This window comes from Salmo trutta, chromosome 2, assembly GCF_901001165.1.
Source record: "Salmo trutta chromosome 2, fSalTru1.1, whole genome shotgun sequence".
NCBI lineage: Eukaryota > Metazoa > Chordata > Actinopteri > Salmoniformes > Salmonidae > Salmo > Salmo trutta.
Window position 1 is genome coordinate 49,864,618 of NC_042958.1, and position 16,157 is coordinate 49,880,774.

The following is a 16,157-nucleotide window of genomic DNA, read 5'->3' on the forward strand; positions in this document are numbered from 1 at the left end:
AAGAGACTTGCTTAGACCAAGAAACATAAGCAATGGACATTAGACCGGTGGAAATCTGTCATTTGGTCTGATGAGTCCAAATTTTTGATTTTGGGTTTCAACCGCCGTGTCTTTGTGAGATGTCGAGTAGGTGAACGGGTGATCTCCGAATGTGTGGTTCCCACCGTGAAGCGTGGAGGAGGTGTGATGGTTCTTTGCTGGTGACCACTGCCAGTGAATTATTTAGAATTTAAAGGCACACAACCAGCATTGCTCCCACAGTGACATGCCATCCCATCTGGTTTGTGTTTAGTGGGACTGTCATTTGTTTTTCGACAGGACAATGACCAACCAACACACTACCGGGCTATTTTATGTTTTGTTTAACACTTTTTTTTTTGGTTACTACATGATTCCATATGTGTTAGTTCATAGTTTTGATGTCTTCACTATTTTACAATATAGAAAATAGTAAAAATAAAACCCTTGAATGAGTAGGTGTGTCAACTTTTGACTGGTACTGTATATGTGAATGTGATGTAACTTACAATGTATGATATGAATCTAGTTTAAAAAGTAACAAGAAATGATGCGGGAGAAACTGACATTTTTTTTAAGCTGATCTTGTTTTTTAAGTTTATTTTAAGGAAGGAGTAGGAGGTGGTAGGGACTAAGGAGCAAGGCGTGTCTCTCCAGCTCGCAGGTTGAGAGTTGAGTCGACGGTAGAGTAGGGTTTCATCAATGAGTAATTGTCTGTTTTGGGAGGAGGGGGAGGCATTGTTACACCGGTTTGGATTAATTCATGACCAAAATTACAACAATCTTGCCCTCAGGATCAATGTCCATAGCATAGGACTGTTTTGGGTCAAACATGACCGTCACTTTATTCTTGGCTCTGGTAACAGTGAGAATGCCTAAGATTGTATTCATGTGACAGTCTGTCAACTGCCTATCATCTGTTTGCAGTTCTATTAAACCTATGCAAATATGCAGTAATTAATTTGCACTCATTTCTATTTTTTTAATATGGCTTTTACAAGTGTCAACTCTTCACTCAATGAGTCGAGCTTGCTGTTCCTTTGGACATGCCAGTGTTTCCCTACCACTACGAAATGGTGTACCTTGCCCCCCCCCCGCCTAAAGAATTTGGCTTCTATAGGTTTATATGCATGGGGGAAAAAAAGACTAGGACAGACAGTCCACTGGCACTGCCCACTCCTTCATTCCCACCTGCAGCTGTGCTAGCCAAACAACACCCCTTTGTTCCCAGCATACCACAGCTGTTGGGACATGATAAACTTCGACCTGAAACGAGGCTTACTCTCCAATCAAAACAACCGCCTGTCACAAAATGTAGATCAGTCTTGATAAGGAAAGCCAAGGAAACGTAGAGATGGAATCTCTATGGCTGTTTGTTTTCATTAGAGTAGCTCTATAGACCATGATATGGGTGCTTACTACTTAGCCAAGTGTTGAATGACAGGAAAGCATAACATGATGGACAGATACAGCAAGTTTACAAAACAATGATCAACTGACTAACCAGTGACCACTTTCATTCTCCAAACAAATTCTCCAAATCTCACCTGTCTAACTTTCACTTTCAACCTGAGTTTCCCCAACTGTACAAGGGCAACATGCCCTCATAGGTTTACAAGCTAAAACATGACCCTATCAAGCCTGTGTCGAGTGGCCTAGGTGCACTCCCTTACTAAACTGTCCTGTCGGTGGCTCGTTAAGCCCACATACCGTAGACTGTCCTAGTTAGGCTGACTCCTGTTTGCCAATGTGGAACCATTTACCTCGCAGGAGAAGTTGTCTGTGGTTAGCCAGTGAGACGTGAGAGGAAGTAGAGTCACTGTGAACATACCTCCCTTGTTTGTTTTACTAAAGCCTCTAGGTGCCATTCTAGGTAGCGAACTAAAGCGTCAGAAAGTAGGCCAACTGTAAAAGATGAGCAACTAGACAAGGTAGTGTATTCCCTTGCAGGTGGTTGGGAGGACTGTAATTCCTCTGTCTATAGTCAAGACTCTGTAGGCCTACGCTACCCGGTCCGTTGAAACGCTTCGCTTGATGCATTATACCACCATCAAACATCCCGCAAGGGGATGATAATGTCAGTGTGCACTCTACTCCACACACTTGGTTATGAGCAATAATGCAGCTAGTAGCATTGTCACCATACCGCAACGTGGCCAATTTGTGAACTGTGATTACCGGAAAGAGGGGTTGAGCGGCGCTGTGTGACTTCCTGCCGACCACACCCAGACATTTATCTTGTTTCTGTCCTTAGACTGACACGGCGAAAAGAGCAGCCGCTCACTGCTGTGGTACAGAGTCCCAGTGAACGCATTGTTCCTTGATCCAATTACCCTTGAAATAAAGGTTCTCATCGTGTTGTTGGTTTCACCTATTCAACCTCATCAGATCAGTGATTAGGCCTACACTACCTCAACCAAGGCAATATGTTTCTACAGTATTGGAACATGCAGGCAACATCAGTTCATGCTGACTGAAATGAGTGAGTGGGAGTCGAGTCATCACTAAGAATAGCCCTGCAATGAGGGACTATGGTTCAGACTGTACTAGCTTTACACAGGCGGCTGCCTTCCCTTCCTCTCTCTGATGTTTGGATGTAATGCTCATGCAGGCCGACTAAACGTTCCGCCCTGCACTCTTCTTGCTTCTTAGGCCGACGGTTAAGAGTCTATTTGCAAATTCACCAAGAAGCGTGACTAAATTTTTCTAAGGGTCAGTGAAACTCGAAAAGCCCCCCTCTTCCTTAGAGAAGAGGGATCAGGAGAGGGTAACTGACACTGAGGGAGAGCACCTCCTTTATGCTGTGAGCGAGGGAAGGGATTGGGAGGAGGACGGGAGAGGTGTTTTCTTGCCAACACAGGTAATTCACCTTGACTGTATTGTTGATTCCTGCACTTGTCAGACAGGTTGTGTGTGTGTGTGTGTGTGTGTGTGTGTGTGTGAGAGAGAGAGAGAGAGAGAGAATTAGGCTCATTTTAGTTTTCTAGCCACACTTATAACAACAGACATAATTTCCCTCTTCTGGTTTGATCAACTATTTGTTTTGACTCTGTTCCATGGGAGTAACTTATTAGTAGTATAATTTAAAGCCCTGACGATTGCATAAGAATGTAAGTAAAATATTTAAGATGGCAGGCATTTCCTGGCAACTTGGTCTGAAGCAGAATGCCAGCTATGTTGTTTTCAAGACGAGGCTCTAGTAGTAGTAGTAGTAGTAGTAGTAGTAGTAGTAGTAGTAGTATGTTATTTAGCCTAGTTTACCGGCAGTGTTGGTGCCCTGTCCAGACACGTTAGTATTTTTTTTTCTCCCTCTGACATCTCTCTCACCTGTCTGATGGTTCAAGTTGACAGAATGCTGGGAATTTGATGTCACATTTTGAGGGGTTGCGAACTAACCAAGAATGGGTGTGATTTCCCGTAACCAAGTATTTCAGAAGAATTTAATATTAATTTTGTCTTAGTCATTAGGCTTGGGCGGTGTACCGTGTATACCGTGGTATTCAGTACCATTGAATCAATTTATTTGACGTTTTTCAATATATTTGAATATTTTGTTGCTACTTTAAGTAAATACCAGTAGTCAACTTGCGCAATACGTTAGGAGAGAAAGCGTTCTTCACTTCACCTGTCACTTTATTTGACATTAGGAAGCTAACCGTAGTTCCTCAGAACAGTTGAGCCAGTCAGGTGTTTGTAAATAGCACAACGGGAGAAAGCAGGAGCAGGTGAGTCCAGCTGTGTATTGATGAGTCGCATTTTATATTGAAAGTAAAGATTTTTTTTGTTTTGCTTCAATAGCGTGATCATGGACGTCCAACTATAGTTTCCCTTCACAGAAAATTCATTAATGAGACGCATTTGGCAGAAAACGGCATAATTCATCAGTTAACAGAAGTGCAACACTATTTGGCTAGCAGCCACACAAGTAAATGAAAAAGCAAGTTATGTTTTTCAAAAACGATGCATTCCCATCCTATTTCTTATGTTTACAATAGAAGGAATGTAGTGAACTATATTTCCTATTGTTTTGCTTCAAGTTAATCTTGCGTCTTGGCTACACCAAGAGAAAAGTAGCTACACATCAGTCAGCACTTTCTGCTGTTAGAATGCCCGTTTGTTAATTGTCATCCGAGTGAAGTGAAACTGAAGCACAAAATGAGTGATGCCGAGCAGAAATTACCATAACAACCATTTTAAATCTGCAAGATATGTCTTATACGTTCTTTGTTTCCTGCGTGGAAAAATGTAGATGTCTGCGTTCCCTAAGTAAGCGGATGAATTAATAAGGTGACGGGGCATCATATTGTTGGCTTTCTGCCATGTTTGAGAAGTTCAAAGCCCTTTGGATGACTTGTCTGTACAGCTGCCAGTCCTATCTTGATCTTGAGTTTTTCTCTCTGTTCTCCGCCTGTCTGCTTCCCCCCCATATTCTCCAAGCAGATAAGGCAGGCCCGTTGCCCTAGTGACTTGCAGACTCTACACATGCTACTCCGATATGAAAATATGCATACTGCCCAACCCAAAGAGTCATAAGCTGCAGCAATATCACCTGCATTTTGCCCCCACTCTTTCTTAAAGGGGGGCTGAACTTCCTGATTTGACCTCGTTTTTGGGCTTGGTCATTAAGAAATACAGCGGCCATGACTGAAGCCAACTGAGTTGTCTTTGGAGGGTGGTTTAATATGGTTGTCGCGTGGGTGTGTTCACAAGCGTTTGAAAATACACTCTGCAAAAACAGTACACAGTCACCCACCCTTCTGGGTAACTTGTTAACAGCCTAACTAGGTCTTGAAGCACACTTCTTTTGCTAATTAGCTTCAGCTGGCTGGTGTGGGACCATGGCAAAGTTGGTTTGAGAGTGGATAGCCTCTCTGGGGCTAGTTAGGGACTGTCAATAAATTACTAATAAACTTTCTATGGCTTGTTTAAAAACTAGAGATATTTGAGATTTCATTTTCAAATAACCGAAAGTGAGAGGTTGTAATCTGAATAAAGGGAAAGGGCCATTCTTGAACATGGGATGAGACATTATCACAGAAATTACACAAAAATGATCTCGATCCTCTGAGGCTGTGGCAGGATCTAAATTGTGGATTTAAAAGAACATTAATCATCAGCGTACAATGGCACCTTTTTGTTTTTAAGCCCTGGATTTCTAGCCCCTTGATATTATTGTTGTATCAGATTTTTTAATAGCTAACATTTTGATGGCCCTAATAAATAGATATGCCGATTGATAGTGGACCACCTTGTTTTACTCCTCTTGACAGTCTAATACTTTATGAGAAGTAGCATTATTTACAATTTTACACCTAGGGTTACTATACATAACTTGAACCCATTGTATAAATTCTCCAATTGAAATATTCCAGGCATTAATATATACATTTCAGACCTACTTTATCAAAAGTCTTTTCAAAGCCAGCTATGAAACCAGGCCTGGTTTCCCAGATATTTCAGTGTTCTATTTTTTCCGGTTATTGTCTTATCTCCATTGTATTATCCATGTAAAAACTCAGATTTAGGATGAATAATATCCAACAATACCTTTTTATTATTCTATGCGCTATGCATTTGCCCCAAAAAATATTCATCGCAACACTAAAGTTAAGGCGCCTCCAATATCTGGTAATCTACCATTTTTATCGGAGTGGTTAAAACATCCTAATGGTTGTCTGAGTACACCAAAAAAGGTTTGATATACCTCAACTGGTAGGCCATCCAGCCCTAGATTTTTCCTGGACTTAAAAGCTTTAATTGCGTCAAGAAGTTCCTCCTCTGTAATTTGGCCTTCACGTGAGTCTTTCTGTACAGCAGTTAATTTTACATTGTTAATAGAAGAAAACAAATCTTAGCCTCCTCCATTAGACAAAGTTAATTCTAAGGCAAAAACATATGCTTAAAGTACTTTTCTGCCTCTTTCAAAACTATTGTTTGGTGAAGCATGGGTGACTCAGTCACTTGTAACAAGTTTTAGTAAATTATTTTTGGTAGAATTTATGTTGAAGATTAAAAAGTTATTTATTTTGTGTATTTTCCCCATATTCCATCCAGTTCACTTTATTTTTTTATAAGCTATTACACTTGATCTTGAATAAGTTCCACAATTTCTTTTATTTTTTCCTCCTAACGTATTCTGTGCCTCCTGGTAGTTTTGTATTGCTATCTATCTGTACCATTAGTCCATCTATTTCCTTTGTTAATATGAACTCTTTTGACCTAAAATGGCTTTTGTTTGAAAAATTATTGGATTGTATGTTCTCTAGGCCCATATGATTAGGGGATCTGCTGTACCTATTATGTTGGGAGAAAGTAATTTAAATTATTCTGTCCTGCTAAAAAACAAGTTATCGTCCAATAGGCTTCAATTTCCAATACCCTCGTCTACGTGGACATTCTGTAAGAGTAATGTATATGCCAATTATTTGATTGTCCGTCCACATTCAGTCCCCTATCAACACTTTTTTTTTTAAACTTTTGGTGCCAGCGAGAATGGCTTAAGAAAGTAGTCAAGATGACTAGCTTGATTGAGCCTCTGCCATGTACAGTCGTGGCCAAAAATATTGGCACCCTTGCACTTTTTTCAAGTAACTCACAATTTTCCCTAAAAATAAGTTGAAATTTAACGATGTTTTTGGTCTCCACAATTCTTTATTTCACTGTTAATATTACATAACCTTTTTTTGATTCAGAACTTAATATGTCCATTTAAATCTGAAAATAAACATAGCATTGACACCCTAGACTTAATATTTGTTAGCACAGCCTTTGGTCAAAATAACTGCAATGAAGTGCTTCCTATAACCATCAATGAGCTTCCTGCACCTCTGGCAGTTTGGCCCACTCCTCTTCTGCTCTAGTTCTCCCAGATTAGAAGGGTGCCTTCTCCTAACTGCTGTTTTCAGATCTCTCCAAGTTTTCAATGGGATTTAGATCTGGACTCCTTGCTGAACAGTCCAGTGTTTTGTCTTGAACCATTCCTGGGTGCTTTTTGAAGTTTGTTTGGGGTCATTGTGCTGCTGGAAGACCCATGACCTTCGATGTAGACCCAGCTTTCTGACACTGGGTCTGACATTGCGCTCCAAAATACCTTGGTATTCACCTGATTTCATGATGCCATGCACAAGTTCAAGGCACCCAGTGCCAAAGGCAGCAAAGCAACCCCAAAACATCACTGAACCTCCATGTTTGACAGTAGGGAAGGTATTTTCTTTGAAAGCTTAATTTTCTTTTCTGTAAACATAGATGGTGTACTTTACCAAAAATCTCTAATTTGGTCTGTCCACAGGACATTCTCCCAGAAGGATTTTGGCATGTTCAGCATGTCTGGCAAATTGCAGTTAGGACTTATGTCTGTCAGTAGTGCGGTCCTCCTGTGTCTTCTACCATAACTCCATTTCATTGAGTTGGCGATGGATAGTGCGATTTGAAACTGTCGTACCTTGTGTCTGAAGGTCAGCTTGAATCTGTGTGGCAGTTGACTGAGGTGCTTTCTCCACCATTCAAACAATCCTTCACTGCAATCTTCCATCAAGTTTTCTCTTTGGGCCACATCCAGTGAGGCTGTGTTATTGGCCTTAAACTTGTTGATAACATTACGTACGGTGGAAACAGGAACATCAAGGTCTCTGGAGATTGTCCATGCTTGGTACAATCTTGAGTCTGACCTCTTCAGATAACTAGAGCATTTTCTCCATGTTCATTGCGGTACACACAGTGACACAAAACAGGAGAATGAGTCCTTTTCTCTTTTCAAACTGGTTGAATGAGTGATTTAAAAAAATAATAATTATATTGCAGGCACCTGCAACTTACCACAGGTGAGTTCAATTCCAAAGTAAATGAGAATCACCTGCTTGAAATCGAATTATTTCTAACAACTTCTAGAAGATGGCGATTTAATATTGTCCGGGCCATTTTAGGATTTCTTTGTGGAATTAGTTAAGCTTTAGTAAATTATTCAGATTTTTTTGCTTTGTTCAACTGCATACCGAAGACATGCGTATGTGGATACCAAAATATGTTTTAATTTCAATAGTTTTCTGGAAGCAATGGTGCATCGTTTGAAAAAAGTGCAAGGGTGCCAATATTTTTGGCCACGACTGTATATTCAACTAGGTCAGGATATTTAAGCCTCCATATATTCCCTAGTTCCAATCTATTCATGATATTTGGGATTTCCTTAAGTTCATGAGGGTGATGGTTTGTAGTGAGTTCATTTATGGTTCATTTAGGTATTTTAAAAGAAAGTCGATAAATATCCACAGATTTTGGCTTGGCTACTGTGAGATGGTGTTGATGTGGGGGGTGAATGTAATAGTCCGGGTGGCCATTTGATTCATTCATTGTTCAGCAGTCTTATGGCTTGGGGGTAGAAGCTGCTAAGGAGCCTTTTGGTCCTAGACTGGGCACTCTGGTACCGCTTGCCATGCGGTAGCAGAGAGAACAGTCTATGACTTGGGTGACTGGAGTCTTTGACAATTTTTTGGGCCTTCCTCTGACACCGCCTAGTATATAGGTCCTGGATGGCACGAAGCTTGGCCCCGATTTTATAGTTGGTTTTTAAGTCAGTAATTTGGAGCAATTTAACTTTTTTTTTTTTTTTTTAAATATGTTGGGAATTGTCTCGTACATTGTGTAATTTACTGATGGTCCCTAACGAGCCCCATAGGGATATTGAATGTCAAACCAAATTGACCATGGGTATTACGATCGGGTCGCGTGCAGCTGCGCTCCGAATTTATGGTGATTTCCGTGCTGCCAGCTGTGGGCAGGATTGAAATAAACCCAACCCAAGGAAAACTGGTGCGGTACCCTTCATTCCGTGGAACAATTATTATTTTCTTCTTCTAATAATCTCGATTTATAATTTTTTTGGGGTGGACGAGACTATGACCAAAATTATCCTATTTACACTTTGTAGTAAATTGTGACTCAAGAATAACATTTTCTGACTCATATCGATGCCCCCAGGCTGTTTTCAAAACGTTGCTTGTTAGGGACAGTCACTCTTTAAAACAACGCTGCTCTCATTGTTGGTCAAGGATGTACAAGACTATGAAGCTTTATTGACATTGGTGTGAATTTATTATGAAAGTTTATTGGTCACGTACACATTTGCAAATGTTATTGTAGGTGCCACGCAGTAATACCTAGCAGTAAAAACACAGTGTACACACAATTCAGAAAAATACAAAAATAAGTTTATATAGGATGAGCCGTGACTAGAATACAGTATGTACATTGGGTGAAATGGTATGTAAACAAGTGACCAGTGTTCAATAACTATGTACATAGGGCAAAGTAGCCTCTAAGGTGCAGGGCAGAGTACCAGCTGGTAGCTGGCTAGAACACTGACTAATGTTCAGGGCAGGGTAGTGGGCTAAGGCCAGCTAGAACACTGACTAAAGTTCAGGGCAGGTAGTGGGCTGAGGCCAGCTAGAACACTGACTAATGTTCAGGGCAGGTAGTGGGCTGAGACCAGCTAGAACACTGACTAAAGTTCAGGGCAGGTAGTGGGCTGAGGCCAGCTAGAACACTGACTAAAGTTCAGGGCAGGTAGTGGGCTGAGGCCAGCTAGAACACTGACTAAAGTTCAGGGCAGGTAGTGGGCTGAGGCCAGCTAGAACACTGACTAATGTTCAGGGCAGGTAGTGGGCTGAGACCAGCTAGAACACTGACTAAAGTTCAGGGCAGGTAGTGGGCTGAGGCCAGCTAGAACACTGACTAAAGTTCAGGGCAGGTAGTGGGCTGAGGCCAGCTAGAACACTGACTAAAGTTCAGGGCAGGTAGTGGGCTGAGACCAGCTAGAACACTGACTAAAGTTCAGGGCAGGTAGTGGGCTGAGACCAGCTAGAACACTGACTAATGTTCAGGGCAGGTAGTGGGCTGAGACCAGCTAGAACACTGACTAATGTTCAGGGCAGGTAGTGGGCTGAGACCAGCTAGAACACTGACTAATGTTCAGGGCAGGTAGTGGGCTGAGACCAGCTAGAACACTGACTAATGTTCAGGGCAGGTACTGGGCTGAGACCAGCTAGAACACTGACTAATGTTCAGGGCAGGTAGTGGGCTGAGACCAGCTAGAACACTGACTAAAGTTCAGGGCAGGTAGTGGGCTGAGGCCAGCTAGAACACTGACTAAAGTTCAGGGCAGGTAGTGGGCTGAGGCCAGCTAGAACACTGACTAAAGTTCAGGGCAGGTAGTGGGCTGAGACCAGCTAGAACACTGACTAAAGTTCAGGGCAGGTAGTGGGCTGAGACCAGCTAGAACACTGACTAATGTTCAGGGCAGGTAGTGGGCTGAGACCAGCTAGAACACTGACTAATGTTCAGGGCAGGTAGTGGGCTGAGACCAGCTAGAACACTGACTAATGTTCAGGGCAGGTAGTGGGCTGAGACCAGCTAGAACACTGACTAATGTTCAGGGCAGGTACTGGGCTGAGACCAGCTAGAACACTGACTAATGTTCAGGGCAGGTAGTGGGCTGAGACCAGCTAGAACACTGACTAATGTTCAGGGCAGGTAGTGGGCTGAGACCAGCTAGAACACTGACTAATGTTCAGGGCAGGTAGTGGCTGAGACCAGCTAGAACACTGACTAATGTTCAGGGCAGGTAGTGGGCTGAGGCCAGCTAGAACACTGACTAATGTTCAGGGCAGGTAGTGGGCTGAGGCCAGCTAGAACACTGACTAATGTTCAGGGCAGGTAGTGGGCTGAGGCCAGCTAGAACACTGACTAATGTTCAGGGCAGGGTAGTGGGCTGAGACCAGCTAGAACACTGACTAATGTTCAGGGCAGGTAGTGGGCTGAGGCCAGCTAGAACACTGACTAATGTTCAGGGCAGGTAGTGGGCTGAGGCCAGCTAGAACACTGACTAATGTTCAGGGCAGGGTACTGGGCTGAGACCAGCTAGAACACTGACTAATGTTCAGGGCAGGGTACTGAGTGGAGGCCAGCTAGTGGTGACTATTTAACAGTCTGATGGCCTGGAGATAGTACAGGGTTGAACAGGTCGTGGCTTGGGTGGCTGAGGTCCTTGATGGTCTTCTTGGCCTTCCTGTGACACTGAGTGCTGTAGATGTCCTGGAGGGTAGACAGTTTGTACCCCCCCTCCCCAGAGAACCCTGCCATGTTACTCTGCCTTGCTCTTCTACAATGCTGATGATGTCATTTCTGATGACACCAATCAAACAGTGGCTAAAGGCTTAGCAGCCCTGGTAGAGAGTTGCTCTTTGTGTGACGATTCGACACGCCTGTCTGTGTACCTATTTCTTAACGCATTTCCATTTGCACTGTCCATCAGGAATTCCTGGGGAAATCCATGTCTGATTTCACTGTTAGTCTAATAGAATGGCTTTGTTGTCCACTCTCACTAACAATGGGGATGTTTCCTACTTAGTTTCTGGCCCTGACCTTGTAACGAGCAGATAAAATCCCTTCCCTATGGGGACTTCCCCCTAACTGCCAGAATACTGTCTACAGTGATATGACTGGAAATGTAGGCTAGGTCTGTTGGGATATGTCATGTGTGACTTACGTGCACATGATTCCTGTATCTATACTGTAGCCTTGAATAAGTCACTCATTTTCAGTTTGCCACATTTTCCCACCCTACTGTACTCTGAAGAAAAGCTGCGGGAGAAAGACGCAGAGTTGACAGTTCTGAACACTATTCTGTTCCAATGGATGCTCATCAGTGGAGGAAGGGGAGGACTCATTCTCAGTGAACTTCATAAAAAATAGGGAAATGTTTAAAAGCTATCCCTTTTAGATAAAACTATACTCAACACGCTGTTTTGCAATGGTCTACAGTAGCCTCAACAGCAGGGTAGCACCATGGTGTAGCCGGAGGACAGCTAGCTTCCATCCTCCTCTGGGTACATTGACTATCCATAAACTTACACAGTAATTATGACAACTTTCGAAAGATGTCCTCCAAGCGATCAGAGCTCTTGCAGCATGAACTGACATTTTGTCCACCCAATCAAAGGATCAGAGAATGAATCTAGTACTGAAAGCATAAGCTACAGCTAGCTAGCACTGCAGTGCATAACATGTTGTGAGTAGTAGACTCTCTCGACCTGTGTGCACCTACATTGTAAACTTTCATTCATAGGCTAGGTTGTAGCTACCTCATCGTGGGTAAAGGGAAAGTAGTATCATGTAGTAGCCTAAACCCATTGACGTTAAATGAATGGAATATGCTGTAATATGCTGCCATGGTCATAAAAATAAGAATGTTCCTCCCTCATGTTAAACGGCACCGACTGCTCTGCTCCAACGGGAGCCTAGTGTTTAATTACTGGGTAGGCCTTGCTGTCACACTGGTTGAAAGCCTAAAGTTATTCACCATGTAGTCAGCGAGTGTTTTCTTCTGGTGACGTAGGGTATGTCCTCCCTTGAGTCTGTTCTCCTCAGCCTAAGTACCACTATAGGGGGTGACTGACCAAGGTGGTCGTCATATGCTGAAACCAAGGTCCTGCTTTTCCACCCAGCCTATGTTAGGAGATCCTTCTGCCCTGCTGGCCCTGCTGCTCTACTGGAGAACACACTGAGGAACAGAATAGCTGGTACAACTAGAACATACGTGGTCCTTGCAAATTCTACACAAAATGTAACATGAAATCAGTCATTCCATGTTAAAGCATCGCCTCTCTTCTATTCAAATAAATCAATGTAGCCTAGCCTATTTCTTTGATACAGATCTAGGCTCAGTTTAGCCCACCCTCCCCAAATCCTTAAATGCACCACTTCTTCATCCCGCTCCGTCTGCAGGATCCAAATGGGGAAGTTTACTTAGTGAGGGTGTGAGTGTGAGTCAGTCCTCCACTATCCCATAATCCCTCACATGCCTAATGACTAACAGCGTTCTGTAGCTGATATCAGGGTGTTTAATAATATCAAAAGTATGTGTCTCAACTCAAAATGAGACGACTGAGTTGGCCAGGCCTACAGTATTGTCATTTTTATGAAAGTCTAGTTTCCTTCTTTTTTTTTTACTTGATCATCATACAGACCTGAAACACTAGCCTGTTTTGTGTAGGTTTTTTTTGTGGGTCTTTTGAGGGGAACATTCTTGTCATCCCCCAGGGAGACACAGCTTTGAGGTTGAGTTCAGTCAGACCACTAGACTCTGAACCTTAGACCACTGGGTTGAGTTCAGTCAGACCACTAGACTCTGAGCCTTAGACCACTGGGTTGAGTTCAGTCAGACCACTAGACTCTGAACCTTAGACCACTGGGTTGAGTTCAGTCAGACCACTAGACTCTGAGCCTTAGACCACTGGGTTGAGTTCAGTCAGACCACTAGACTCTGAGCCTTAGACCACTGGGTTGAGTTCAGTCAGACCACTAGACTCTGAACCTTAGACCACTGGGTTGAGTTCAGTCAGACCACTAGACGAAGACCTTAGACCACTGGGTTGAGTTCAGTCAGACCACTAGACTCTGAGCCTTAGACCACTGGGTTGAGTTCAGTCAGACCACTAGACTCTGAACCTTAGACCACTGGGTTGAGTTCAGTCAGACCACTAGACTCTGAACCTTAGACCACTGGGTTGAGTTCAGTCAGACCACTAGACTCTGAGCCTTAGACCACTGGGTTGAGTTCAGTCAGACCACTAGACTCTGAACCTTAGACCACTGGGTTGAGTTCAGTCAGACCACTAGACTCTGAGCCTTAGACCACTGGGTTGAGTTCAGTCAGACCACTAGACTCTGAGCCTTAGACCACTGGGTTGAGTTCAGTCAGACCACTAGACGAAGACCTTAGACCACTGGGTTGAGTTCAGTCAGACCACTAGACTCTGAGCCTTAGACCACTGGGTTGAGTTCAGTCAGACCACTAGACTCTGAACCTTAGACCACTGGGTTGAGTTCAGTCAGACCACTAGACTCTGAGCCTTAGACCACTGGGTTGAGTTCAGTCAGACCACTAGACTCTGAGCCTTAGACCACTGGGTTGAGTTCAGTCAGACCACTAGACTCTGAACCTTAGACCACTGGGTTGAGTTCAGTCAGACCACTAGACTCTGAACCTTAGACCACTGGGTTGAGTTCAGTCAGACCACTAGACTCTGAGCCTTAGACCACTGGGTTGAGTTCAGTCAGACCACTAGACTCTGAGCCTTAGACCACTGGGTTGAGTTCAGTCAGACCACTAGACTCTGAGCCTTAGACCACTGGGTTGAGTTCAGTCAGACCACTAGACGAAGACCTTAGACCACTGGGTTGAGTTCAGTCAGACCACTAGACTCTGAGCCTTAGACCACTGGGTTGAGTTCAGTCAGACCACTAGACTCTGAACCTTAGACCACTGGGTTGAGTTCAGTCAGACCACTAGACTCTGAACCTTAGACCACTGGGTTGAGTTCAGTCAGACCACTAGACTCTGAGCCTTAGACCACTGGGTTGAGTTCAGTCAGACCACTAGACTCTGAACCTTAGACCACTGGGTTGAGTTCAGTCAGACCACTAGACTCTGAACCTTAGACCACTGGGTTGAGTTCAGTCAGACCACTAGACTCTGAGCCTTAGACCACTGGGTTGAGTTCAGTCAGACCACTAGACTCTGAACCTTAGACCACTGGGTTGAGTTCAGTCAGACCACTAGACTCTGAGCCTTAGACCACTGGGTTGAGTTCAGTCAGACCACTAGACTCTGAGCCTTAGACCACTGGGTTGAGTTCAGTCAGACCACTAGACTCTGAGCCTTAGACCACTGGGTTGAGTTCAGTCAGACCACTAGACTCTGAGCCTTAGACCACTGGGTTGAGTTCAGTCAGACCACTAGACTCTGAACCTTAGACCACTGGGTTGAGTTCAGTCAGACCACTAGACTCTGAACCTTAGACCACTGGGTTGAGTTCAGTCAGACCACTAGACTCTGAACCTTAGACCACTGGGTTGAGTTCAGTCAGACCACTAGACTCTGAGCCTTAGACCACTGGGTTGAGTTCAGTCAGACCACTAGACTCTGAGCCTTAGACCACTGGGTTGAGTTCAGTCAGACCACTAGACTCTGAACCTTAGACCACTGGGTTGAGTTCAGTCAGACCACTAGACTCTGAACCTTAGACCACTGGGTTGAGTTCAGTCAGACCACTAGACTCTGAACCTTAGACCACTGGGTTGAGTTCAGTCAGACCACTAGACTCTGAACCTTAGACCACTGGGTTGAGTTCAGTCAGACCACTAGACTCTGAGCCTTAGACCACTGGGTTGAGTTCAGTCAGACCACTAGACTCTGAACCTTAGACCACTGGGTTGAGTTCAGTCAGACCACTAGACTCTGAGCCTTAGACCACTGGGTTGAGTTCAGTCAGACCACTAGACTCTGAGCCTTAGACCACTGGGTTGAGTTCAGTCAGACCACTAGACTCTGAGCCTTAGACCACTGGGTTGAGTTCAGTCAGACCACTAGACTCTGAACCTTAGACCACTGGGTTGAGTTCAGTCAGACCACTAGACTCTGAGCCTTAGACCACTGGGTTGAGTTCAGTCAGACCACTAGACGAAGACCTTAGACCTCTGAAGTATGGTCTAACCAACCTGTGAGTATAGCCTCTCTCCTTCATGCGATGGGGCTCAGGAAATGTACTGGTATGTGTAGAGATGAAGAGAAAGTTGTCAATACTCTTCCTTCCTCTTCCCGGCACAATGAGGTCCAGAGGTTTAAACTGTCTACAAGAGGAGAGATTTGTTTTCAAAGGGTTGTGATTGGGTCATGGTTCATTACGCCCTAAACGTTCTGCAAATATTATTCATAAAGAAAATAATTACTTTCTCTTTCCCCTTTTCCTCTGTCTGAAACCTCTGGTCTGTGTGACAGGTGTTTTCGTCAACGTCTGTGTGTTGTAGAACAATGGTCTCTCCCTGACCCCTAGCTCCTGTCTGTGACTAGCCCTTCCCCCTCAGGCAGTGTAGGAGGCGGGGTGTGTGTGGACCACAGAGATCAGGAGAGTAGACCATGCTCTGCCTGTGGAATTCCTTTCTCTCATCTCTGTCAGTGGCCTACACACACCACCTGAGCCATGTTTTTCCAGGAGCCCCTGTTTAGTTTTCTGCCCCATCTGTTAGTCTTCACTTCCTCGTTGCTGTTTCCTTAGTTCCTTTTTCTTCCTCCAGGAAGTTTTATG

The 16,157-nt window shown here is 43.9% G+C and overlaps 1 protein-coding gene across 3 annotated transcripts in view; it reads left to right on the forward strand.

Annotated features, from left to right (window-relative positions):
- LOC115156518 (lethal(2) giant larvae protein homolog 2) overlaps nucleotides 1-16,157 on the forward strand; it is a 37,184-nt gene that overhangs the window by 2,024 nt on the left and 19,003 nt on the right. The window contains exon 1 of one of the 3 annotated variants that reach the window (XM_029703967.1): nucleotides 2,532-3,128. The exons of the other annotated variants lie outside the window; for them this stretch is intronic. The gene's annotated coding sequence lies outside the window, so the exon portion shown is untranslated. Of the gene's footprint in view, nucleotides 1-2,531; nucleotides 3,129-16,157 lie in introns of those variants that run through there. 3 annotated transcript variants of the gene reach the window in all.